The sequence below is a fragment of the Pteropus alecto genome, unplaced genomic scaffold (genome assembly GCF_000325575.1).
Source record: "Pteropus alecto unplaced genomic scaffold, ASM32557v1 scaffold153, whole genome shotgun sequence".
In the NCBI taxonomy this organism is placed as follows: Eukaryota; Metazoa; Chordata; class Mammalia; order Chiroptera; family Pteropodidae; genus Pteropus; species Pteropus alecto.
In genome coordinates, this window is record NW_006434516.1 from 460,673 (window position 1) to 488,633 (window position 27,961).

The window sequence follows — 27,961 nt, forward strand, 5'->3', positions numbered from 1 at the left end:
TTGGGTTTGCAACTGGGGCCCGTAAAAATCAACTATTGTTTCTCTGCAGTCCCATCCCGCTTCTCTATCTTTTGCCCTGAATACTAGGCCCTTCCGCCCCATGCAGGGAGCTCACAGCAGTCCAGGTAGGGCTGTTCAGGGAAGTTCCCTCACCTTCATCCCCACCTCTCCTCCTGCAGGGAGCTCCAGCAGCAGTGAGAAGAAGCTTCTTCATTTTTCCCAGTCTATCACCCGACACCAGGGATTTTGATCTGCGATAGCTCTTATGCACAGATCCCACACTGAGACGTGCTGGTGTTTTTTGTTGAATTTTAGATGTTTAGCTTGTTGTTGTCTCAACAACAACAATTAAGAAAGATCCAGAGACGTATCTTACTCTGCCATGTTTCCGCAAAATTCCCATTTTAAGTTTTTTGAGAAACTTCCAGACTATTTTCCATAATGACTGTACCAGTTTGCAATCCCACTTACAGTATATGAGGCTTCTCGTTTCTCTGCATCCTCACCAACACTTGTTGTTCTTTGATTTATTGATGATAGCCATTTTGACAGGTGCGAGATGATATCTCATTGTGGTTTTAATTTGCATTTCTCTGATGATTAGTCTTTAGGGTATTTTTATATAAAGTATCATGTCATCTGTAAATAGTGACAGCTTTACTTCTTCCTTTTCCAGTTTAGATGCCTTCTCTTTCTTTTCCTTGTCTGATTGCTATGGCCAAGACTTCTGACATTATTCAGCATATTGAATAACAATGGTGATAAAGGACATCGATGTCTTGTTCTTGATCTCAGAGAAAAAGTTTTCAGCTTTTTGACATTGAGTATGATATTAGTTTTTTGGCTTGTTCTGTACAGCCTATCTTGTGTTGAGGTTATGTTCCTTATAAATCCACTTTATTGAGTTTTTATCATATATGTATGTTGAATTTTGTCAAATGCCTTTTATGCATCTATTGAGATGATCTTATAATTTTTTTCCCTTGGTTTTGTTGATATGATGAATCCCATTGATTGTTTTGTAGATATTGAACCATCTTTACATTCCTGGTCGAAATCCCACTTGATCATGAACCTAATCTTTTAATGTATTGTTGAATTTGGTTTACTAGTATTTTGTTAGGAATTTTTGCACCTACATTGATCAAGAATATTGGCCTGTGATTTTTTTTTTGTAGTGTGTTTGTATGATTTTAGTATCAGGGCATCATAGAATAAGGTTGAAAGCATTCTTTTCTCTTAAAATTTTTTGATTCATTTGAGAAAGATAGATATTAATTCTTCTTTAAATGTTTGTTAGAATTCACCTGTGAAACCATATGGTCTTGGAAGGTTTTTGATTATTGCTTCCATTTAATTGCTAGTAATCAGTTTGTTCACATTCTTTGTTTCTTTCTAGATTAGTCTTGGAAGTTTGTATATTTCTAGGAATGTATTTATTTCTTCTTGATTTTACAATTTGTTGGCATATAACTGTTCTTAGTATTCTTTAATGATCCCTTGTATTTCTATGATGTTGGTTGTAATCCCTCCTTTTTCATTTCTGATTTTATTTGTATTCTCTTTCTTTTTCTTGATAAGTTTTGCTAGAGGTTTGTCAGTTTTACTTATTTCTACTCTGATCTTATTTCCTTCCTGTTACTTGCTTTAGGTTTTGTTTATTCTTTTTTGAGTTCCTTCAGGTGTAAAGTTAGATGTGGGCCCATATAGCTTTCCTCTTATAACTATATTTGCTGCATGCATAAATTTTGTAATGTCGTGTTTTCATTTTCACTTGTATCAAAGTAGGTTTTGACTTTATGTTTTATTTCTTCTTTAATCCATTGATTGTTTTAGTAACATGTTTTTAATTACATATTTGCATTTTTCCAGTTTTTTTTCTATAGTTGATTTCTAGTTTTATGTCATGTGGTCAGAAAATATGCTTAACAAATTTCCATCTTCTTGAATTTATTGAGGCTTGTTTTGTGACTCAATATGTTGTCTATCCTGACAAAAGTGCACTTCAGAAAAATGTGTAATCTGAACTTTTGGTATAAAATGTTCTATAAATGTCTATTAAGTCAACCTGGTCTAATGTGGTATTTTAGTCCATTATTTCCTTATTACTTTTCTGTAGATAATTTACCCACTGAAGTAAGTGGAGTATTAAAGTCCCCAAATTTTATTGTATTAATGTTAAGTTCTGTATGTTCATTAATATTTGCTTTAATATATTGGCTGCTCCTGTGTTGGATGCATAGATATTTATAATTGTTTTATCCTGTTCTTGGATTGACTCCTTTATCATTATTTAATGTCTTTTTTCTCTTTTTACATTCTTTATTTTAAAGTCTAGTTTGTCTGATGTAAATATTGCTACCCCAGCTTTTTATTTGTTTCTATTTTCATAGAATGTCTTTTTCCATCCCTTCACTTTCAGTCTATGTGTCTTTCGATCTAAAGCGAATCTCTTATAGGCAGCATATAGATAGGTCTTTTAAAAAATCCATTCTGCCACCTTATGCCTCTTAATAGGAGGATTTAGTTTATTTACATTTAACCCATTTTCAGTTTAGGAAAAGAAGTGTGGCTTGCTGCCAGCATTAATTTAATTTTACATAAACACGTTCTTTCAAGCTGAAGCAAATCTGACTGGTTTTCAATGTGAAAATAAAACATAAAAACTGTTCTTAGAGTTATTTGTAAACAGAACTTGTCTCTAATCATAATGTAACAGAAATGTATGTGATGATCAATATCTAATAATTTTTTTCATGTGGTAAATTTCAAAGCACAGAACAACACAAAGCAGAACATCACATTTTGCACAAAAACATCACATTTCTCTCTGGATCTTCTTGCCATTCTTGTTGTTGTGTAAGCAGCAAACTTTACAGCGACCAGTTGGGTTCTGTTTCCCTGATGTTGACCATATGCTCTTGGGGAAGTGTCTTCCAGACAGGTGAAGTAGTGTGACATCAGCAGAGCATAGACTAACTCAAAGACATTGCTGCTGTGGCACTTTTCAGCATTCTTTCAGTCAACGTTAATCTGAAGTTTACATGACCAATCATGTACTCAAGACTGTCCTTCTTGAAGAAGATGTAGGAGTTCAGCACTGTAATGTTTAGAAGGTGGTGAAAGAATTTCTTATTCTGAAACTTGTGCCTATTGCTCTCAGCTGGATAAGAAGTGAGCATCCAATCAACCAAGTCCACTGCTCCCATATTCTCATTATAATCCACAATGACACATGGCTTCTTAGTTTTCTTTCCATTTCTGTTGCGTACTCCAATGACAGTATCATTGTGGAATGTTGACAACATTGTCACCTCCTTCTTGTCACACCATTTCAATGCCATAAGTTCACCTCAGAATCTGGCTATAGTCATCCCCTTTGCAATTTCTTTTTTCAGACCATTTGGCATCTGTTTTCTGTTCAAATGAGCTGTCCCAACTGCATCAATCCTGTTTTGATGTAATTCTATGAAAAGCATGGGGAATGTATAAAATTATTGAGGAAGACACGATATCCTTGACCAAGAAGGTCATTGACCAAGGCAAGAATGTGCAATGACTTTAACCATCAGCCAAATCTTTCAAATTCATACTGGGGCCTGTGTAATCTGGTTGACTTTCACAAAGTACATTCCACGTGTAATCTGGTTGACTTTCACAAAGTACGTATACCTTGAGACCAAATCACACTCATTTCGTTGGGATGTACTGCTTTATAGCTAACCACTTCCTGAACAGCATCAGTAGTTCATCAACAGCAACATTTGTGTTTGGAGTACATACAGTTGAAAACTTATTTACAAGAAAGTTGAACACAGGTTTAATCTTCTACAATGAAATCTGGACCTTTGATTGACCAGTGGATATGAAAGAAGTTTGACAAAATGCAGGCACCAGAGCAAAGTAAAAATCTTTCATGAGTTATAATTTGCCCGATAAGGTATATCCAAAAGAGGCTTTGTCGACCAAAACATCTCCAGCTCAGGTTTCTGCACAATACCTTGCAGTAACATTACAGTATAAAAGACTTTCAGTTCATCATTGTCATGTCTTTCCATTTATCCATTTGTGAAAATCCTTTCAGATCAGGTGAATTTGAAGCCAACAAGGCTTGGGCACTTGTTTTGCTGGTAATTTTTGAAACTAATTCCTCAGTAAAGAACAGTTCAAAACACTTCAGTGGGTCTTTGGTGTCACTGATATCAACTTTCCTGGCAGGTGTGTCGGTAAAGTCATACCTTTGACATGGAATCATAACACAAGCTGATCATTTCCGAGCATGACCCAGTCAGCAGATGTAGGGCTATTTCCATCAGATTCTGAGCAAATGGAGGCCTGAACATTTAGTATTCTGAAACACTATCTGAAAATCATCACAATGATCTATTTTTTTAAAAAAATCAGATTTATCAAACGAATCTTTGGCTAACAGTTGTTCAGGAATGATGCTAACATCACATGTAGGAATGCTACATTTTCTAGGATTTGACATTTTCAGCAATTGATATCATGTTTTATATCTTTTTGTTTTGTGTATTCCCTAATTTTTATAGTTATAGTTAATTTTGCTACTTTCATCTTTTAACCTTCATATTAGCTTTTTAACTGGTTGATTCACTGTTTTTATTATATATTTGCCTTTAACAATGATATTTTTTCTTTCCTGTATTTTCTTATTTCTGTTTATGGCTTTTTATTTTCTGCAAAAAGAAGATCCTTTATCATTTCTTGTAAAGCTGATTTAGAGGTTGTGAACTCCTTTAGTTTTTGCTTATCTGGGAAACTCTGTCCTTAAATTATGAATGACAACCTTGCCTATATAGTATTCTAGTTTGTAGTTTTCTCTCTTTCAGCACTTTAAATATTTCCTGCCATGTAAATTTACTGCTGAGAAATTAGCTGATAGTCTTATAAGGTTTCCCTTTTAGTGACTTATTTTCTTCTTGCTACTTTAAAGATTATCTCTTTCTGCTTAACTTTTTGCCATTTTAATTATAATGTGTTGGTGTGGGCCTCTTTGGGTTCATCTTTGAAACTTTCCAGACCTAGACACCTGTTTCCTCCCCCAGATTGGGAAAGTGCCCTTTTTTCTCTCTCTTCTTTTTCTGCAATCCCCATAATATGAATGTTAGAGCACCTGCTGCTCTCAGAAGTACCTTACACTATCTATCTATCTATCTATCTATCTATCTATCTATCTATCTATATTCTTTTTTCATTTTCTGTCCTGATTGATTTCCACCATTCTGCCTTCTAGGTCACTAACCATTCTTCTGTATTATCTAATCTGCTGTCATTTCTTTCTTTCTTTCTTTTTTTTTAAATTCTATTTTGTTAGTTTCTAGTATACAGTACATTGATTAGACATTTATATAGTTTATAAAACATTCCTCCTAATTGCTCCTTCTCTCTTCTGGCTCTCCACCTAGCCAATACATTAATGCTAACTGCATTCTCTAAGCTGTGCTTCCCATCCACGCGACCATCTATCAACTACTAATTATATTTCATTTAAGTTATTGTATTTTTCATTTCTGATTGGTTCTTTATTACATTTTCTAACTTTTGGTTGAACGTCCCTGAATGTTTTGTTGAATGTTCTCTATTCTACTCTCAAGTTTGTTGAGCATCCTTATGACCATTTCTTTGAATTCTTTGTCAGACAAATTCCTTATCTCCATTTCATTAGAGTTTTCTTCTAGGTTTTTTTCTTTATTTGGGGGATATTCTCCTGTCTTCCCATTTTGTTTGACTTTCTGTGTTTGTTTTTGTGAGTTTGATGAAATAGCTGTCTCCTCCAATCTTGAAAAATTGGCCTCTGTTTAGACGTATGTCAGATAGTTTTGGCAGACCAGTTATAATTGGGTAGGAGCATGCGGTGTCTGGTGTGCTGCTTGGCCAGAGGGAGTGGGTTCTGGGCAGGGCAACTTCATCTGTGCATGTTTCCTTGCTCTTCTGATTTGGGCTTGGCTGCTTGATGCTTACATGGCATGCCCTATTTCTTTAATTGTCTATTGCTCTAGCAAGATCTAGGTGGGGATGCTCTGAGTGTTAGCATCACAACACTTTCTCCTGGTGGGGTATCTCTGTTTCCATGCATTATAATACTTGCTAGTTCCACATCTTCTCCAAGTGAGGCAGCCCCTCATGTGTGTAGTGGTACCCTACTAGCTCTGCATTTTTTCTGGGTGAGGCAGCCTTGCATGTACCACAGAATTTTGCTAATTCTGCTGTGTGTACACAGCAGCACCCAGCTATCTCTGCACTTTCTCTGGATTGAGCAGCCCTGTTTGCAGGCACCACAGTGTTTTGTGAGCTCTGCCCTCTCTCCAGATGGATGAAACTCATATGTGTGCACAGCTCAGTGGCTGAATGCAGCAGCACCCTGCCATACCTACTGGATTGATCTCCCTGTGGAGGATCCCATTGTATGCATGCTATGATGCCTTCTTTTTCTTGCTAGATCTAGCATTGAGAGTGATGGCCCTGAAGGTTAGCCTGAGAACCTGGAAAGAGTTCCTGCCTGCTAGCCAAGTGTAGGGCAAACATAAACAATGGTGCTCACTGGTTTCTCTACTGGATAGTTTCTTCAGTTCCTGGAGAGCTCTTGCAGTTCCCCTATTTTCTCCACGGGATCTCTCTCTCTCTCTCTCTCTCTCTCTCTCGTTTGTTGTGCAAAAGCTGTTCAGTTTGCTTTCACTGGTCTCTCAGGAGGGACTGATGCATAGAGAAAACATGCTACAAGGTTGTTGCTTATCGGACCAAAACAGGTGGTTGAAAGACATTATAAAAACTAGGTTAACATGGGTTCTGGAGTCTGTCAGACCTCCTGGGTTCAAACTGTGGCTCAGCCACTTACAAGCTGGATGAGGTACATTACTTGGACCTCAGTTTCTTCATCTATAAAATAAGAATGAGCACATAAGTTGGTTGGAGATGTGAATGGACTCAATTATTTTCACATCCCTAAGTCCTAGCATAACATTTGATCAGTAAGAGTTTGCTATTTTTATAATTTTTTCATTATTTTCTGGTGCCACTGCTTTTCAATGAAGAAATACAGATGACGGCTTTCTTCTGTGCTGGGAAATGGGGTCCTCGGCATCCCATTTATCAGAAGAACAGATCACCTCAACAGCCAGGGAGAGAGCCTCAGTGCTCAAGCTTTTTATTCCCCTTCTTGGGAGTGCTCCAATGCCTTGTCTGATCAAACCCTGTTCTAAATGGCAAGAACAAAATGACATCATCCAAGATAATAGAACTATCATTCTTTTCTGGAAGTACACTATGTGTGGAGAATGTTCCTACAGTTGAGGAATGGCAGTCAATGTGTATTCTACCTCAATAGTCCAGAGCAGACATGATATCATTGCATGGGTTAAGGGTGTAGTATCTTTAAACTACACAAAAGTGAACAGCTTTGTTCAGAAGCAGCCTATTGCCAGTTCATGAAATGCTCTTTCCAGGATGCACTAGTTTGAAGAAGTAAAATTTTAAGCAATGTTGGAGCATAAGTATATTCACAATTTTAAACTTCTGCAAGCATCATTTAAGTGAATAAATGTTGATAAGATAATTCCAGTGGAGAAGCTAGTGAAAGAGCATTTCCAAGACAACCTGCATGCTATTCAGTGGTTTAAGCAAATCTGTGATACTAAGTACTATGGAAATGCCTAGCTACAAAAAATGATCCTGTAGAAGCATGACAAGGGCAAGATGCAATTCTTCCCTTGACTCTGGTGAACAGATCTTCAGCCTACCAAAAAAGTCTCACTATATAAACTCCCCACAGCAGGTGTGGCTAAATCAAGTCTAGCATCTAAACCAGGATCCACACCTTCTTGTCCCTCATAAGTCAAAAGGACTTCATCCAGCAGTTCAACACTTAAATATGATAAAGATTTGGAAACACAGATCATATAGCTTAATGAACAGGTACATTCATTGAAATTTACCCTTGAAAGCGTGGAAAGGAAAGGGATTTCTATTTTGGAAAGGTGAGGGAGATTGAGCTACTCTGTCAAGAACATGGGCAGGAAAATGATGACCTCATGCAGTAACTAATGAAAGTTCTCTGTGCTTTGGATGAGCATGATTGCCACTGAGAATAGCTAGAAGCAAAGGAACAAGTCCACAAACAGTAGCCTCAGCAGCAGGAAGAGTCTTGAACTGTTCTGTCAGCTCTCAACACTTCCAAATTTCTTCTGGAGAATTGAAACATGTCTGACCTCGAGCTCAACAAAAACCATTTGTTCCCAGTTTGCCAGTAACATCAACACACTGTTTCATATGCCAGACACTGTACCCATGTTCCATTTCCTTTGCCAAGACACACTAGCATCCAGTGGTTTGGTGGCCTACCTGAGAGATCATGGGGTGACAACCTTCTACTTCACCATTTGGCTGCATAAAATTAGTTCTGCTCTTTCCATTTCTTCCCAGCCCACTACTCCCACCAACACACACTTTTTATCCTGGTATGAAACAATGGTAATTGGATATGTGCTATTTATATTAGCATTTCTCAACCCAATGTCACTGGTTGTCAAATACGTTTGTGATGCTTTGATGTTTGCAAGTCTAACCATAAATTTCATCAAAAAATACATTGGGAATGATGTCAGAAACATGGCGGAGTGAAAGGCATCCTCAGATCTCTCCCCTTGAAACAAAAATAAGTTGAACATCTAAAACTCAACAAAAAACACCCAACCTGCATACCAGCACATCTGAGCCTGGGATCTGCGCATAAGAGCTACCACAGGTCAGAATCCCTGAGCGTTGAGCAGTAGACTGGGAGAAACAAAGAAGCTTCCTCTTGCAACTGGAGCTCCCTGCAGGAGGAGGGGCAAAGAGAAAAGATGCAGCAAGTTCCATGAACAGCCCTTCCTGGGAGAGCTGTGAGCTCCATGAGTCCTGTGGCAGTGCCCAGTCATCAGGGTAGAAAGGAGAGAAGTGGGGATTGCAGAGAAATAACAGATGATTATTACCAGTCACCATTGCAGAACTGGGGCTCAGCTGCAGCCCGGGTCCCCCAACCAAGACGGTCCCTTCCCCCATATCCTCCGAGACTGAACACCATGGAGATCCAAGGGAATTTGAGCAAAAGCTACCAAAACTGTCGCTAACACTGATAGGGACTGAGACTGAGGGTAGCAAACATGATTGAATATCTATAAGAAAAAAAAAGGCATTATTAAGAATTTATATAAAGCAGGGATCCAAGAGGCTTAGATGCCACCTACTGGAAACCAAAAGAAAAGCTCCTTCTTTGCAACAAGATAAAGAGATAAATTTTCTTTCTGGAAAAAAGCATAATACACTTCCATTAATGCCAAGGTGGAGAAATAGTCCCTTAAACATCATGAACAACCAAGGTGACAAGACTTCTCAGAAAAAAAGAGAAAAAATCTCCAGAAAATAAGCTTAAAGACATAGAAATATGCAACTTAAATGACAGAATTCAGGATCGTACTTCTGAAAAAACTCACTGAGATCCAAAACAATTCATATCAACAATTTCAGGAATTGAAAAAAAACAACTAGATGAGCAAAATGAGTTCTTTAGCAAGAAGATTGAGACTCTCAAAAAGAACCAAATAGACCTTCTGTAGATAAAGAACACAATGCAAGAGTTGTAAAATGAAATAGCAAGCTTGGGAAATAGAGTTGACCAAATGGAGGAAAGGATCAGTGATATTTTGACAGAAATCTGGAAATAAATCAAAGAAGAAGAGAGAAACCGAAGAATGAAAAATAATGAAAGAGAACTACAAGAACTAGCTGACATCACAGAAGAGGAAACATAAGAATAATGGGCATTACCGATGGGGAGAAAAAGGAGCAGGGGATAGAAAGCATTTTCAGACAAATATTTGACGAGAATTTCCCAAATGTAAGGAATGAGCTACAGTTTGGAATTCAAGAAGTCAACAGAACACCTAAATATCTCAACCTAAAAAGGCTTTCACCAAGACACATTATATTAAAATTATTGAAAATCAATGACAAAGAAAGAATTCCCAGGATAGCCAGGAAAAAGAAGAAAATAATTTATAAAGGAAAACCCATTAGATTATCACCGGACTACTCAGCACAAACCATACAAACCAGAAAGGAGTGGAATCAAATATTTAAACTATTAAGTGGAAGGAACTACCAGCCAAGAATAATATATCCAGCTAAGCTCTCCTTTAGATATGAAGGAGGAATGAAGACCTTTCCAGACATATAAAAATTGAGAGTATTCTCCACTATGAGGCCTGCATTACAGGAGATACTGAAAGGGGTCAGCCCATTTAAAACAAAATGAGGAAAAAATCCCATAATTACAGGTCAGGCAACTAGCAGGCAGATAGAAGCAGAGGAGTGCAACTAAGAACAAAGCATCATAACCTTAAACGATAAGAAGAGATTTGCTATAGCATCATAGTAATGAATGTTCAGCATACATAGGGACAAATTGAGACAACAATGAATGAAAAGGGGAGAATTCGAAGATCCAAATTCGCAAAGAGGAATGGAGATAAGGCACGCACAAAAGAAAATGGATGACTGTATATATATATATATAACTATCATTTACATATTTGTAATGGTAACCACACACCAAAGATTCAGAACTGAAGTATGTAACATAAAACAAGAAGAACCAGAGGCAAAACCCACAAAAGCCAACCACAATAAATAAAACAGAAACACAAGAAAAGGAAGCAATGGAAACACCTAGCTATCAGAAAGCAAAAGACAAAATGGCTATAAGAAGACCTCATATTTCAATTATTACTCTAAATGTAAATGGACTGAACTCACCAATAAAGAGATACAGAGTTGCAGATTTGATCAAAAAACAAAACCCAACCATATGCTGTCTCCAGGAGATACATCTCAGCTCCAAAGACAAATATAGACCCAAAGTGAAAGGGTAGAAAACGATATTTCAAGCAAATGGCATTCAGAGAAAAGTGAGAGTAGTACTACTAATATTGCATGAAGTAGACTTCAAAATAAAAAAAAAATAATGAAAGATACTGGGTGACACTTCATAATGATAGAGGGAGTCATGCACCAAGAAGACATAACACTTATTAATATCTATGTCCCAATCAGGGAGCCCAGAAATATATAAAGCAATTACTAACAGAACTGAAGAAAAAAACATACCAAAACACTATCATAGTAGGGGACTGAAATACACCACTGTCAGATATGGACAGATCATCCAAACATAAAACCAATAAGAAAATAACATCCTTAAATGACACATAAGACTACTGGACATAATTAACATCTACAGTGCCGTTCATCCCGAAACAGCTGCATATACATTCTTCTCTAGTGCACACGGAATATTCTCAAGGATTGAACACAAACTAGCATACAGAGATAGCCTCAACAAATATAAGAGGGTTGAAATCATACCAACCATATTCTCTGATCATAATGCTTTGAAACTGCAGATCAACTGTAAAAAGAAAGCGAGAAAAACCACAAATACCTGGAGATTAAACAACATGCTATTGAAGAATAACTGGATCAGAGAAGAAATAAAAAGAGATAAAAAAAGGTGCATAGAAACGAATGATAATGATAGTTTAACATATGAAAACTTTGGGGACACGGTAAAAGCAGTATATTTTGGATATAGTTTTGGCTTATATCCAAAAATAAGAATAAGCCCAAATAAACAACCTAACATTTCATCTTTAAAAAACTAGAAAAGGAAGAACAAATGAAGCCTAAAGTCAGCAGAAGGAAAGAAATAATCAAATTTAGAGCAGATATAATTGAAATTGAAAACAAACAAACAAAAAATAAATAGAAAAAATAAATGCATCAAAGAGTTGGTTCTTTGAATAGGTTAATAAAATTGACAAACCCCGGGCTAGACTCATTAAAGAAAAAAGAGAAAGGACACGAATAAAGAAGCAGGGATGAAAGAGGAGAAATTATGACAGACGCTGCAGAAATATAAAGGAACACATAAGAATACTATGAAAAAAGTATATAACACCAAATTTAATAACCTAGAACAAATAGACCAGTACTTAGAAAAATACAACCTTCCTAGACTGAATCAAGAAGAACTGGAAAATCTAAATAGACCAAACAACAGTATGGAAATTGAAAAAATCATCAAAAACCTACCAAATTGTAAAAGTCCAGGACCAGATGGCTTCACCAGTGAATGCTCCTAAACATTCAAAGAAGATTTAATACCTATTCTCCTCAAACTCTTCCAAAAAATCCAAGAGGAAGCGACACACCCTAACTAATTTTATGAGTTCAATATTACTCTGATACCAAAACCTGATAAGATAATACACACAAAAAGAAAATTACAAACAATATCTCTAATGAACACAGATGCAAAATTCCTAAATAAGATACTAGCAAACTGAGTACAGCAACATTTTAAAAGATTATACACCACCATCAAGCGGGCTTCATCTCAGAGGCACAGGGATGGTTCAACATATGAAAATCAATTAATGTAATACACCACATAAATAAAGTAAAAAATAAGAATCATATGATCATATCAATAGATGCAGAAAAACCCTTTGATAAGATACAGCATCCATTTATGATTAAAACACTTAACAAAATAGGTATAATAAAGGCTTTATATGACAAACCCTCAGCCAACATTATACTTAATGGTGAGAAACTAAAAATCTTCTCTCTAATATCAGGAACTAGGCAAGGTTATCCACTATTGCCAACTGTTATTCAGTATAACATTGGAGGTCCTAGCGAGTACAATCCGGCAAGAGAAAGATATAAAAGGCATCCAAATAAGAAATGAAGTCAACTTTCACTATTTGCAGATGACATAATTCTCTATATAGAAAACTCTAAAGACTCCACAAGAACACTACTAGAAACGATGAACAAATACAATAAAGTTTCTGGATACAAAATCAATGTTCAAAAATCCATAGCATTCCTATTCTCTAATAATGAAGTGTCAGAAAAAGAAGTGGAAGAAATAATTCCTTTTGCAGTTTCCAGAAAAAGAATAAAATACCTATGAATAAATCTAGCGAAACATGTGAAGGACCTATCTAATGAAAACTACAAGACCATATTAAAAGAAAATGAAGAAGATACAAAGCAATGGAAAGATATTCCATGTTCTTGGATTGGAAGAATCAACATAGTTAAAATGATCTTATTACCTAAAACATTATACAGATTTAATGCGATCCTCATCAAAGTCCCATTGGAATTTTTTAAAGAAATAGAACAAAAATCATCTTTTGTATGGAAGCACAAAAGACCCTGAATTGTCAAAGCTATCCTGAGAAAAAAGAATGAGGCTGGAGGCATCACTGCCTGACTTCACATTATACTACAAAGAGACAATAATCAAAATGGCATGTAATTGGCAGAAAAACAGACTCACAGACCAGTGGACCAGAATTGAGAGTCCAGAAGTAAACCCATGTTTATATGGGGAAATAATTTTTGACAAAAAGGCCAAGAGCATACAGTGGAGAAAAGAAAGCTTCTTCAATAAATGGTGCTGGGAAAACTGGAAAGCCACCTGCAAAAGAATGAAATTAGACTGCTGTCTATCATCACACACCAAAATTAACTCAGAATGGGTTAAGAATCTGAATATAAGACCTGAAACAGTAAATTCCATAGAAGAAAAGATAGGAACTAAACTCAGGTACCTTGGACTTAAAGAGGATTTTGACCTCAAAATCAAGGGAAGTAAAAGCTAAAATAAATGAATGGGACTACATCAAACTAAAAAGCTTCTGCTCAGCAAAAGAAACTGTCAACGAGATAAAGAGACAATTATCCGAATGGGAAAATATATTTGCAAGCAATGCCTCCAATATGGGGCTAATATCCAAAATATACAAAGAACTCAATATACATACAACCCAATAACAACAAGAACAACAACAACAACAACAGCAACAACAACAACAAATCCAATTAAAAAATGGACAGAGGACCCGAAGAGACACTTTTCCCTAGAGGACATAGAAATGGCCAAAAAAATATATGAAAAGATGCTCATCGCTAGCTATTAGAGAAATGCAAATCAAAACCACAATGAGATATCATCTCACACCTGTTAAAATAGCTGTAATCAACAGGACAATTAATAACAAGTGTTCAAGAGGATGCAGAGAAAAAGGAACCCTCATACACTGCTGGTGGGACTGCAAATTGGTACAGCCACTATGGAAAACAGTATGGAGCTTCCTCAAAAAACTAAGAATTGATCTACCATATGATCCAGCAATCCCTCTATTGGTATTTACCCCAAAGACTTGGAAACTCATATCCGAAAAGGTATTTGCACACCGATATTCATAGCAGTATTACTCACGGTGGTCAGGATGTGGAAGCAACCGAAGTGTCCTATGATATATGATTGGCTAAAGAAGCTGTGGTACATATATACAATAGAATATTACTCAGCCGTAAGAAGAAACGAAATACTGCCATTTGAGACAACATGGATGGACCTGGAGATAACCATGCTAAGCGAAATAAGCTAGGCAGACCAAGTTGAAGTTACCAGAGGCTGGGGGCATGGGGAGGTGGACGGTAGACGGGGTAAAGGAAGTCAAATATGTGGTGACAGAAAGGTATCTAACTATGGATGTGAACACACAGTATAAATATATATGCCTTACTGTTAAAGTGTACAGCTGAAACTTATATTGGAGCGTTAACCAATTTCACCACAAATAAAAATAAATACATTTAAATAAATAAATAAATAAATTGGAGCAAAGAGAAAAGTACTTAATATGAAAGCTGTTACAACAATGACTTGTTTCATATGGGAAAACAGTTTCTCTGTCTACTAACAACATTAAAGGGAAAAATTGAATCGAATCAAAACTAGGATTTCATAGCCCAGTCGTGTTCATATATCAGCATGTTAGACAACCATACAGTGTGATGTTAGTTTTAAAAGACATTCACTCATGGAAAACACCATGTCATCTTGGCCCTTTAACTGCTTGCCCCTTCTCACTCCCACTCAGATTGTCATGTTGTTTTCTTTCTCAGAGTCTTCTTTGGTGGGCAGCCACTCTCCCCAAGAAGCTGTCATCAGTTATCTGCAGTCCAGAGGGGGTCTGCACAGGTACAGATCCTCCTGCCTCCTTGTGTGCGTTTCAGCACCAATCCTGTCATTCACATTAGAGCGCATACTAAAGAATAACTTCAGAGTGTGCAGCCCCGAGTGTCAAGGTTCTGTACCATGTTTCATACTTGCTGGAAGTGAAGACCTGGTTAATAGGAGGATAATTCTAAAGGAGACTCATGGTTCTGAAGTCTGGTGTTAATACTGAAATGACAGCAAAGAAAAATTTATAACTCTCAGTTCTTTCTGGGATAAGGAAATTTCCCTCTTTAATACTGTAGCCCTCCTTGTCATTGACTTTTGCTATACTATGGCAATTCATAAATTGAGGAAACATTAATGAATTAAAGCATTCCTAATTTTTAAACTAATATTCACACATTTTTGTAGTATCTTTCCAAATCTTTGTCTCTTTATTTTTTTTCTTTGAAAGATGGTATCTTTTCCTGTATTATTCATTTCATTTGGTTTCTAACTTTAAATTTACCTTCACTTGTTACTTGACTTAGCAAGTGCAACAAAATGACAAACAAGTGTGCCAATCCTACTTTTCCTCTTAACTGAAAGCTTAAAATAAATTTCTAAATTATGTATCATAAAAAATAGGGATGATGGTGCTCCCTTAGTAGAATTTTTATGAAAAATAACATATACATGCTCAACACATGGTTGATGATTAAATAATAGAAAGAATTGTGAAGATGATAGGGTGTATTTGTAACTATATAGATGTTTGGCTGGGGATGAATGATACCCAGTGTGGGTTGGCAAAGATGACTTCAGAAGAGCATTTATTTCTTTTTTGGGAGAAGGGAGACTGTGATGAGGTCACATACATTTCCCATGGAATAGCTTCATGTTTGTGGCTGCAGTATGAAATCTTTCTGTTCACTGAAGAATATAAATATGCTTGATGAAAGGTACAAATAGGTAGACAAAATCAAATAGCTTAAAGGAAGCGTAAAAGAAAGATAAAGAACAAAGACAGATGAAAAAGGAACCTATTTTATATCAAGTGAATCCATGCAGCATCTCATTCATTACTTTTTTATGATTGCATTTCAGAGTTTATGAGAGCCTAGAATATTAGTGAACAAGATGACCAGCTTTAAGGATGGGAAGAAGGATCTGCCTTCTTTGTCTTGTCTTTCTATGATGACCAAAGGCACAAGTCAAGCGTTTTAAAAATAAAAGAATTGGGGGGAGGGGGGTGGTAGATGGGGTAAAGGGGTTCAAATATGTGGCAACAGAAAGAAATCTAACTATGGGAGGACCATAGGGTAGGGGGTTGGGGGAGGGAGGAGGTAGATGGCATAAAGGGGGTCAAATATGTGGTGACAGAAAGAAATCTAACTATGGGAAGTGAACACACAGTGTATATATATATATGCCTTACTGTTAAAATGTACAGCTGAAACTTATTGTATTTCGTTAACTAATGCCACTATAAAAAATAAATTAATTTAAAAAAATGGAAGAATTTCTGGAGTCTGCATTTCCCAGTCTCCTTCTATCCTCTGTACCTCCCTTCACTCTCTCAGCTTGCTTTAGAGAGACCACTTGCTTTATCTGCCCCTGCTGGCCCTCCCAGAGTGTTGTCAATTTATCAGCTTTTCCACACAGAGTTTTCTCTGTTCTCTGATTTGTAATCCATTGCCTGCTCCCTGGCATGCACCTGGATAGACTGTTTCCTGATGTATGACCACTCCAAGTGTTGTAGTCACAAAGCTCATGTGCTTGGTGAATCAAATATTTAATATTCAATAGATCAGAGTTTGGCATAAGGAAAGGTTTTATTTATCAAAATGGCACCAGAATGAGAAAATGAGAGATTTTTAGTTTTCTCAAATCAATCTTAAGAGAGCCCAAAATATATGTGCTTTATGTGCTTGTCTCGGCCTTTTCCTCCTGGCCACAGGAAAGCTGCAACAGCTCCTTTGTGAAGGTAGAATATGGGGAGAAGGGCAGCACCAGGTGTCCTTTTTATCAGTAAAATGTTGCTCGTCTCCCTCATTTACACAAGGCACAGGGCTAGAGAGGTTGAGCTGCCTTCTAAACACTGAGAGTCAATGTGACTCTTCTGAGAGCTCCCAGCTCCCTCTCCTTTCTTGTCCCAGACCCCCAAATCCTGCTTGCTGCTTGCACTGACACAGCCATGAGGAAGCATCTGCATTCTAGTGGAATCAAATATCAAGGCAAACTAATGACAAGAGAATCCACACCAGGGGATGGCCTCTTAGTTTCTTCACAATGTTCTGAAGCTGGGTTTGTGGGCTGGGACTAGGTCTCTTTGCTTCTTGGTGGGAATCAGAGATACTAATGATACTCAGGGAAAGGATACAGCGTTGAATCGTATCAAGCATGGGCAGCCTTCTTCCCCAATAGTCCTGTCGGCATCTGCTTGGTGACACCGGCTCCTCCTATTGCCTGCTCTATCTTGACCCCTTTCCTCATTTTAAGTCTCCTTCACAGGTTCTTTGATGCCCAAGAAAGATATTTCCATTCCAGCTAATGTGTCCCACTTGCTGAATCAGCTCTGTACCCCTGTCAGCATTGCCCTGCCCAGCACCCAGGCAGGCAAAGATCCCAGTCCTGGACTTGAAGGGTAAGCAAATGGCACTGAGACACAGGGTGAACATGGTTTGTTTGATTTTTTCCCTCCACTGGAAAATTAACAGATAATTATTTTTGCAGATTTAATTTAAATGGAAGCAGAGACCTTGAAACAAAGTCTTATGAATTAGAACTAAGTGTGGAGAATTAAAAACATGAAGACCAAATTTTCTGCTCTTCTGCATTTCTCTACTGGGAGGCATTTGGAAGGTCAAGGGCAAGTCAGGAGGTGTCAGCCAGGGAGATGTCCTCATACCACCCCTGCCATTTTTTTTTTCCAGCAGTCTTCAATTTCAGATGTAGCTATAGAAGGACCATTATGCTCATAGCAGGCCACCTAGGGATGGGTTGTATTGGGTGTGGGTTGGTGTGGGGAGGGATCAAAGGCAGGGCCCAGGATGTATTCTCTTTGTCTTCAGGTTTCCAGCTGATGGAGGGTCTGTTTCCTTAGTTTGGAATGAAATTTGAGCTTGTAACTGCCTCGTGTAAAGCTCCTTCTGGCCCCTGCACACCTGCAGGGACCACCCTGCCTCTTTCTCACCAGGTCTTGCTGGGTAGACTCCCTGTACAGCACTTGACAGTTCTCAGGGCCCTTTGCTTTCGCTCTCTTGCTTTCCTAATACAACATCTTTCCTAATACATCTGACTAATACTCACATGTCAGGGCCCAGAAAGCCATGCTGAATTTTCATAACGGCTTCCTGTCACATCTCTACAATACATTTCTCCATAGTATTAAAGTTATCTCTTTGATTTTTTTTCTCTTTATGAACTGGAAAGATCTGTGAGAACAGAGTCTATGCCTCATTTCCTTCAGAATCCCTGGCCCTAGCACAGCGCTTGGCCCAGAACAGCACTCAGTAATCCAACATCGAATTGAATGACAGCGAAACATTGAATGACAGCGAAAGTGTATCATTCGGTATTGGAAGACGACCAGCCAGCTTTGCTTTGGGCACAGCTGAACGCTTGAAAGCTGTGCACAGCTGCTATGGATCACTAGCTTCCTGGATGGTCATCTCTTAAAACAGAAATGGTGTTGGAGCTGCTGCAGCAAGCACGTCCCTCTGTATTCCTTTCTGGCAATTGCCCCCATTTAATATTTGTGCCTAGACACAACCATCCTTGCTGGAGGCCTTTAATAGCCTACTTGACATTTTCCATTTTTTGGATGATTGTTCCTACTAAATTTTTGTAATGAAACAAATGAACATTACTCTTTTCTCTTTTTTCCCCCTCCTTCTTTAAAATCTGTTTCTAAACGGACTGTTGTACCAAGTTTGCAACAACAGTAGATATTCCCTGCATGACCAAGCTAGTTGTTTGAAAGAGATAGCATCAAAGTGGGTGTTAGAACTGGGCCTCTGAAAAGGTTTCCTACAGCTCTTTCATTTCAGAGATGAGAAAATAAGAGCACAGGCAGTTAGTTACATGCTCATATTTCATTCCAAACTCAGGAAACAGACCCTCCATCAGCTGGAAACATGAAGACACTGCTATGTTTACATTGTTAGTGGCAGAGTTGGCATTACACCCTAGGAATCCTCATTGTTTATATGTTTATTTATTTTTCATTTATCAGTGATCATCACTGAAGGCTTTCCTAAACTGTTGAAGTATAGGGATAAGAATAAAAAATATTAGCCCATATTTTCGGCACCTGAGACAATGACAACATTTTAGTATTTATATTGGTCAGTTTTTTTATTTATATATTTTATACTTATTTAATAAATACACAAATCTAAAAAGAAAAAATATATATAGTATAAAGAAGAAGATGATAAATCACCCATAACTCAAGTCCCCAGAGATAAGTAAAGTTAGCAATAGGTATGATGTAGTCTTTGGGAAAAAAAAACACAAAAAACATCACACTATTCATCTTGTTTGGAAACTTACTCTTTGTCACTTATTAATATATCATGAACAACTTTTGGCCCCAATAAGTACCCAAAGCCTTGTTTCTTATGATTGGATTGCAGGCCATTGTATAGATGTACCACAATTTATTTACCAAAATTATTATTATTTGAAATGTAAGCTGTTCTCAGTTTTTGCTATTATACATAGTACTTTGATAAATATCTTTGGCTGTAGAAGAATATAATTTTGCACTTTTATTTATTATTTTGTTAGGATAAATTTGCATAAGAGTAATTTATAGGTCACTGTATTTGCATGTTTTAGAGATACTTGACATGGTCCTCCAAATTGCATTCCAGAAGAGTGATATCAGGTTATTTCTTACAGAAGCATAGGAGGAAGTGCATTTCTCCTCACCTTTCCTTGATCCATTCAAATTTTCCTCTAATAATATTTTGTTGAGAAGAACAGACTGCTCTGGGCACATTTCAAAATAGTTTCATTCCTCTCCCTCTGTTGTTGTAAGAGGATTTTTCTGCAATCTTCAGTGAGAACCTGGGACAATTCCTGATGGTAAAGCTCACAAAAGTGTGGAGAGCCCCTAAGACTAGGCCTCCCTGGAGTTTTTAACTTTCTAGCATCTTGTCAATTACAGTTTATTCTCCTATTCCTTTCCTGGTTCCTATGGGGGTTTCTGCTCCTGGGCTTTGGCTTCAGTAATTGAGTCTTGGGGCAGCAGTTTGCTCAGTGTCTCAGTTCTTTGATAGATCTAAGAAGTGTTGTTGATTTTCAGTTTGTTCAGTTCCTTGGTGTTGTGAGGACAGGAACGGCAGCTTTAGAACTCTCTACATGCAGAGCTGGAAACCGCCATTCTTAATGTTTTGATTTTTTTTTCTTTTTGTTAATTAGCATTATAGAATGTTTTGTCTATATGGGTGTTTTCACAAAATAAGTTCTTATTATTGATTCTACATTTTAGGATCTGAATAAATTATTTCCAGCTTTTTAAATATTCTTTGGACAGGAACGGCAGCTTTAGAACTCTCTACATGCAGAGCTGGAAACCGCCATTCTTAATGTTTTGATTTTTTTTTCTTTTTGTTAATTAGCATTATAGAATGTTTTGTCTATATGGGTGTTTTCACAAAATAAGTTCTTATTATTGATTCTACATTTTAGGATCTGAATAAATTATTTCCAGCTTTTTAAATATTTAACAATTCCTTCTTCTTTCTTTAGGTTTTATTTTGCCACTATTTTTCTAGCTTTTTGAATTAGTTTATTTTTATTCTATTCTCTCTTAATTTTATTTGATTCCTTTGTTCTACTAACATCGTTAGAAAAATGGATTGTCTGTATTTTACTAGGTCATAAACGTTTGAGGGCAACGATCATGCATGTTTTCTTCATCATTGTACCTCAGAGCACAGTGTGAAGTACAAAGAAAGTGCATAATCCACTGTGGTCGAATAAATGAGTGAATGAATGAGTGGATGAGTGCTGGATTTAAAGTGTCTGTCTTGCTTATACCACATATTTTCTCTGTTTAGATTTATTTAGCTGTTTCTTCCACATTAAATTTCCTGCATAAAAAAGTGTTGCTTCTTTGACACAATTGTACTATATATAAAATTTTATATCTTGCTTTGTAAAATTTAATTTGGTTATCATAGTTTTAATAAAACTTTTAATAATGTTGTTATGGATTAATTTCCATTTACTAGATGTATTGTATTTTACTTAACCACTAACTTATTGATGTAAAGTTGAGATATTGCCAATTATTTTTGCTATTAAAAGAAATTATGTGAATATTTTATGCATGGAGTTTTTAAAGTGCTATAGAAACTTTATTCGCACCAAAAACACAGTAGTGAAGTCTATGGGTCAAAGGCATGAATATTTACTTGTTATATTTTGACAAATGGTTTACCAAAAGGGTAGTACAAAATTGGGCAGCCAACATTAATGTGATGATCTCTCTGCAGTTTGCTAATTTGGGGTGTTGTCCATCCTGTCTTCTATCTCTGGCTCAGTGCTCTCTGCACTAAACTATTATGTTTTTCTGTTTCTCTTTAGATCTTTAGAAACTTTTCCCAGTTTCTGAAGTGCAAGGAAGTTGAGAGTGAGAAAGATCAAGAATTGACAGGATACACTTAATTATTTACTTCACTTATTCTTGTATTAAAAAATAAGATTGATTAAGCCATTTTAAAGTCACAGATGTACAAAGGAGAAAAGAACCCCCAAGTGGCTCATTTATTATTGAGTACATTTCACAGATAGAAAAAGTCAAACTGTGTAGAGTGGAAGGAAATAGAAAGTGAAAATCTCATTTTCCACTTTCTGTTCTTCTCTCTAGAGATAGCTACTTCTAAATGCATCTTTGATTCTTTCCAGAATGAATTTATACACTCTTACCAGCAAATTTATTATATTTCATAGAACCTAAGAATGCTTTAGTGCTGTCCCTTTCTTGGTCTTATCTTAAAGTGTCTATGATTCTTCACACAAACCTTGTGGCTGCTACCTGACTGGCAGTGGTTGTGAGAGTTAAGAAAGGTTAGAGTCAAAAATGAGACAGCGTGTATCAATTTCCATATTTTTAATCTATATAAATGAGCCATATTATTCAGACTTTTCTGTATCTTGCAGAGAAATTTAAAAAATTACATCAGGTCACCCAGCTAGTAATAGGGGGAGCTAGGATTTGAAACAGGTTCATCTACTAAGGAAGCACATATTTTTAACCATTGTGATATCTGCCTTCAGGATGGCACACTTGGGAACAAAAGATAAAAGTTCCAGGGAGGCAAATCTAGATTCTAGATTCTAAGAGATAGTTCTAATAGTGAGATTTGTGTAAGGCAGAGGTCCCCAAACCCCAGGTTCGGACCAGTACAGGTCTGTGGCCTGTTGGAACCGGGCCGCTTAACAGGAGGTGAGTGGCAGGCAAGTGAGTGAAGGTTCATCTATATTTGCAGCTGCTCCCTAGTGCTAGTATCACTATCTCAGCTCCACTTCAGATCATCAGGCATTAGATTTTCATAGGAACAATGGTCCCTGAGGCCAAAAACATTGGGCACCGCTGGTGTAAGGAATTGCCAGCTTTGTAAAAGCATGAGCTAGAGGTGTCACATTTTCATAAAATGACTTTCAGTTCTAGGTGTTATGGAAATATCTAATTCAAGATGATGAATTTGTACATTATCTCACATTTAGAATCTGAGAGCTTTCCCAGGGCAAGCTCGAGACAGGTTAAGCAGTTGGTTGTTGGGTGAGTTTTGGGTGGAAGGCATAAAGCAAGGTTATTATTGCACTGACTGTCCCTGACTCAGTGAAATGTCAAGCCAATAATTCCTTTGTGCCTCAATTTCCTCAGCTGTGAAATGGGAGAAGCTGAACTTAATAGATATGAATGTACCTTCTAATGCAATAATTCCATGGCAATTTTTTTGGACTGATAGTTTTATGGGGTAGGAAAAAGAATCTTATTAGAAACTGATGTCTTTAAGGATAAAGTCTCTTCAGCTGGGGCTAGATAGCACTGGGAACTTTTCCTATTTAAAACTCTCAAAAGGAAATATATGGCCATCCTGCTTAATCTTTTTAAGACCAGAGTGGCTGATGGCAAAAAAGTGAGCCAAGTTGAAGTTTGAGATCAAAGTGAGGATATTTACAGCGGAAGTAATAATGTGTCGTGTCCCCTCATCTTCAATGCTAGAGTGTCTTACTTGAAGATTAATCCCCTGGCATTATTTCTGTGGTGTCATAGCTAAGATCTTATCCCATGACAATAGACTAAGTTGCCAGTGTGGTGAACCAGGGTTTTTAACCATTCCATAGGGGACTATAGATTTGGGAGATGAGATTGCTGCAAACAAGACAGTTTCTTTCTTACTACCTGCCTCATTCATTTATTCATTAATTCATTCATATTTACTGAGCATCTACTATGTATCAGGCATTTTCCTAAATGCTGGACATGCAGCAGTGAACAGACAGAATAACAACCTGTCCTCATGAAGAACAAATACCCCCCTTCACCCCAAATGTACATTGCTATGTCAGGCAGTTATGTTATGAAGTGGTTGGGGAAGATGAGGCAGTCTAGAGGCCTAGAGCGAGTACATTGGAGTTATCTTTGTTTGCTAGTTTAGTTAGGGTAGTGGAGAAGCCTCTCAGATGAGGAGACATTTGATTGAAGGGAGAGTGTTTTTCTAGGCAGAAGAATAACAAGAATGAAAACTCTGAAGAAGAAATGAGCTTGGTATGTTCAAGGAACAGCAAGAAATCTTGAGTGTCAGGGAATAGGTTATGAGTGATGAATCCAGACAATTTGGGAGGACCAGATACCATAGGCCTTGTCATTTACAGTAGAAAGTTTGAATTTGATCCTGATTCTATTGGGAAACCATTAGAGGTTTTGTGAGATGAAGAATGTTCCAACTTCTGTTTAAATCTGAACACTGTGAGAAGAGCTAATTATAGGGGTAAGAGTTGGGACAGAGAGAGCAGCTAAGATGCCACTACAGAGTCTGGAAGAAATGGTGGCAGCTGGGACTGAGAGGGTAGTGTTGAGATGGTGAGAGGTGGCTAGATTTTAGACATACTTTGCAAGAAGAAGAGCCAAGAATATTCAATCAGATTGTGTGTGAGAGGTGAGGGAAAGAAGAGACAATAGTGGCAGAGATTCTTGACCTCCACAACTGGGTGAATAAACATGCCATTTGCTGAGGTGGGGAAGCCTGAGGTGGAGGGGCTGGAGAGAAGTGGAAAATTGTCCATCTATTTGAGACCTGCTGTTTAGATGTCCAAGGGGAGATGTTGGGTATGGATTCAGATACCTGAATTTGGAGCTCATGGTATGGTCTAGACTAGGGGAATATTTGGGAGTTTTCAGCATGTACATGAATGTTATTGAGAACATAGGACTAGATGAGGTGTGAGGCAGTCTTGCAGCGGACATTGGGGAATGTCCCATCCATGCTACACTTGGGTTGACTCAAAGTTTGAAGAAGCTGTGGGAGGGCCCTGCTTTAGCCTAAAGTCTTTGCTGGCTCTCCATTCCAGCCTTTCTGGAGAGCTTTGAACTCTGGAAATTATTGGACAAGTGGCAACATTAATAAGGCTAATATTTTGATCACAATTTAAAGTCTTCATTAAACTTTATTACATTTTGATTAGAACTAAAGATAAAGAGAGGTGAGTAATGGCACACTGATGGCCTCGACCTGAAACTCCCTTTGAAAATGAATCCAATGTATGCTATATAAGATATAACATACCAAGTAGGTAAATTGATCTTCCCTTTGACCACTGCATGTGGATTTTATGGACACAGGCCATACTGGTGGGAGAATTTAGGTCTTAAGGCAATAAATTCCATAGGGATCTTTAAGCTGTTCAAGTGGATTCAGGTTATGATATGACTCCAGTTGGGATTGCAAGTGTAGCTATCCATAAGAGAAAACTATTTCAGGGTTTGCAGCCCCAAGTTACCTCCTTCACACCGGTACATGGCTTGACCTTCAGACATGTCATTCATGTCACCAGTCAATAAAGATGACAAGATCTCTATGTGCTCTTTGATATTGGGAGGAATCACTGGAACTCCATCTGTCTGCTAGGGCCTCTTTGGGCCTAATTTCTCTCTGTATTGCTTTCCCTCCATCCTCAGTAAAGAGCTTTCCAGGATGAATGTGACAGTGCTTGGGACGTAATAGTCACTTAAGGAAAATTTGTTAAATGAACCAATATTCAATAATTTTACAGGAAGTCAAGGCTGTATTGGCTTTGCTTTTCCAAATAACTGATAAGCGTTTGAATGAAAATTATAGCATTTGACTTACCATTTCCTAGGACTAAAAACTTCAAAGGAGTTGCCTGTGATTCAAATTTGATAAATTTATTCAATTGTTTTACAAATGGTTATTGTTTGTCTACATGCCAAGTTTTCTTCTAGGCACTGGGCATAGGACAATGGATAAGATTAATCCTTATCTTTCTATGTAGTTTGTATTCAGGTGAGATCAGACAGATGATAAATAGGTGAGCAAATAAAATGTAATATAAAGTCAGGTAGCTGCAATGTTATAAAGAAAAATAAAGCAGAATAAGGGATTGGGGTCTGGTGAAGTTATGATTTTGAATGAGACAGTCCAGGAAGGCTCTCTGAGGAGGTAACCTTTGGGCTGAGAACTGAGTAAAATGAGGGAGATAGTCATGTGAAGGTCTATAGTACTAGTCTATAGTACTATAGGACTAGTCAAAAGAGACTCCGAGCAAAGGCTCTGAGGCAGAAATGAGATAGCATTCCTAGGCAGCCAGCAAGGAAGTTGCTGTGGTTGGAGCCTCATGGGACCTGCTAGGGGGTCTGCAGGCCTTGGCAAGAGTTTAGCTAATATTCTGTGGCAGCTGGAGCATAATTAGCCTTTGGGTAGAGGAGTGACATGGTCTAATTTAGGTTTTCAAAGGATCAGTCTTACTGCTATATTGATAGTGGATCATAGTGGACAAGAATGGAAATGAGGAGATGTGTCAGAAAACCTGTGCATCCAAGTGAGAGATGGGTCAGGATAGTGGCAGAGGAGCTAAAAATGGTCAGATCCTGAATATATTCTGAGACTACAGGATCTGCTGATAGATTAGATGTGGGTTGAGACAGAAAGAGGAATCAAGGGTGCCTCTAAGAGTTAGCCTGAGAAACTGGTTGACTGCAATGAGAAGGAAACACAGCTCGGAACAGATGGGGTATGGTGGGGGTGGGCAGGGAGCTGGAAATATGCACTTGAGAACTACCCATATGTGGATGGTACTTAAAGCCACAGGTTTGGATGAGTTTGTTGAGGAAATGAGTTAGCAATGGAGAAGAGAATGTGGCCACACATGCATAAGGGATCCCGTGTGACATGTTTTTTCTTTCTTTATTTGTCTTTATAAGATGGAAATAACTGGCCTAGAATTCCTTCTTAGTTGGGGCTAACTTGTCACATGGCAAAACCACTTTCTCCATCAAGGAAGGTAAAGTGCCTCCGTTATCTCTGCAAACCAGATGGGGGCATTCAAGGAGCTGTGTGTGATTTATGTTTATCAGCGCTTTTTCTTATGTAAAACCCCTCATGTCTGTTTTGTCTTTTCTTTCTCCTCTTTGCCTTTTTAAACCTGTGTTGGCAAAATACACAGCATGGCCCAAATCAAAATGCACAAAATTTTTATTCTCCCAATATGGATACTTGTCCTATGGACTGCTTGTGAGTGGGGAGGGTTAAAGAAGAAAATGCCAGTGTGGTCCCAGGACTATGCCCTCCCACCCACTCCTGCAAGAAACAATCAAAAAACAAACATAAAACAAACAAAAAAAAACAAAAAAACAAAGCAAAAAAACCCCATAAAAACCACCACACACCACACATTACCTCCACTGCCCAAGAGGAGAAGCAGAACATCAATTCCTTGGAGAGGTCTGGACTCCAGGAGACTGGTCTGTCTGCTTTTCTAACAGCAGATTTGTAGTGTTAACTTAAAAATAAAAATGCTTTTCAAAGTGAGAGGCAACAAGCCTTTATTTGAGCTTGATAAGAATAGCTATTGAAGACACAATAATTCAGGCAGAAGTCCAAGTACTGTTCCCATTAGGAGACAAAGACAATGCATATTTATGAGAAGGAGAAGGGGAAAAATGACATCAGGAGAAGGAAGGCATTTCTATTTGTGCAGCTAACTTAACCTAATGACATTAATTCTAAAGAGTTTTTAATTTTCAGTCCAGTGGTCATCAGTCCATCTGGTAGTCATACTAAATCCTTCTTGTTATATTTGCAAATGTTTTTTTTTTTTTTTTTTGAGGTGCATAGTTGCTTTAGTCCCAGTCCAAAGGCTATTTTGCCCTGTTTTAACATTCCAAAGATTTGGGGCAAAAGATGTGCAATGTTTCTCTGGCATGTCTCCTCCGGCTCCATCTTAAAATGGCTCCATTTATATTATTGTTTATATTTTCCCCCTTTTGATGAAAATCTTTCCTTGAAAGCATTGCTGACCAACTTGAGGTGCATAGTTGCTTTAGTCCCAGTCCAAAGGCTATTTTGCCCTGTTTTAACATTCCAAAGATTTGGGGCAAAAGATGTGCAATGTTCCTCTGGCATGTCTCCTCCGGCTCCATCTTAAAATGGCTCCATTTATATTATTGTTTATATTTTCCCCCTTTTGATGAAAATCTTTCCTTGAAAGCATTGCTGACCAACCTTTAGAAAGCAGCATTAATCAGTTATTAAAAGCACCACTGGTATTCCATTGTCAGGTGGCTCATTTCAGGTATGTCATCTTGTTGCTGGTCTCACGTTTCCAGGAATGCTCGGTGCT

General features: G+C 37.6%; 2 pseudogenes; one reads left to right on the plus strand and one right to left on the minus strand.

Moving 5' to 3' along the window:
* Positions 1-2,734: 2,734 nt before the first annotated feature.
* Positions 2,735-4,492, minus strand: LOC107195495 (annotated as a pseudogene).
* Positions 4,493-7,242: 2,750 nt separating this feature from the next.
* LOC102883047 lies at positions 7,243-8,168 on the plus strand (annotated as a pseudogene).
* The last annotated feature ends 19,793 nt before the right edge of the window (positions 8,169-27,961 follow it).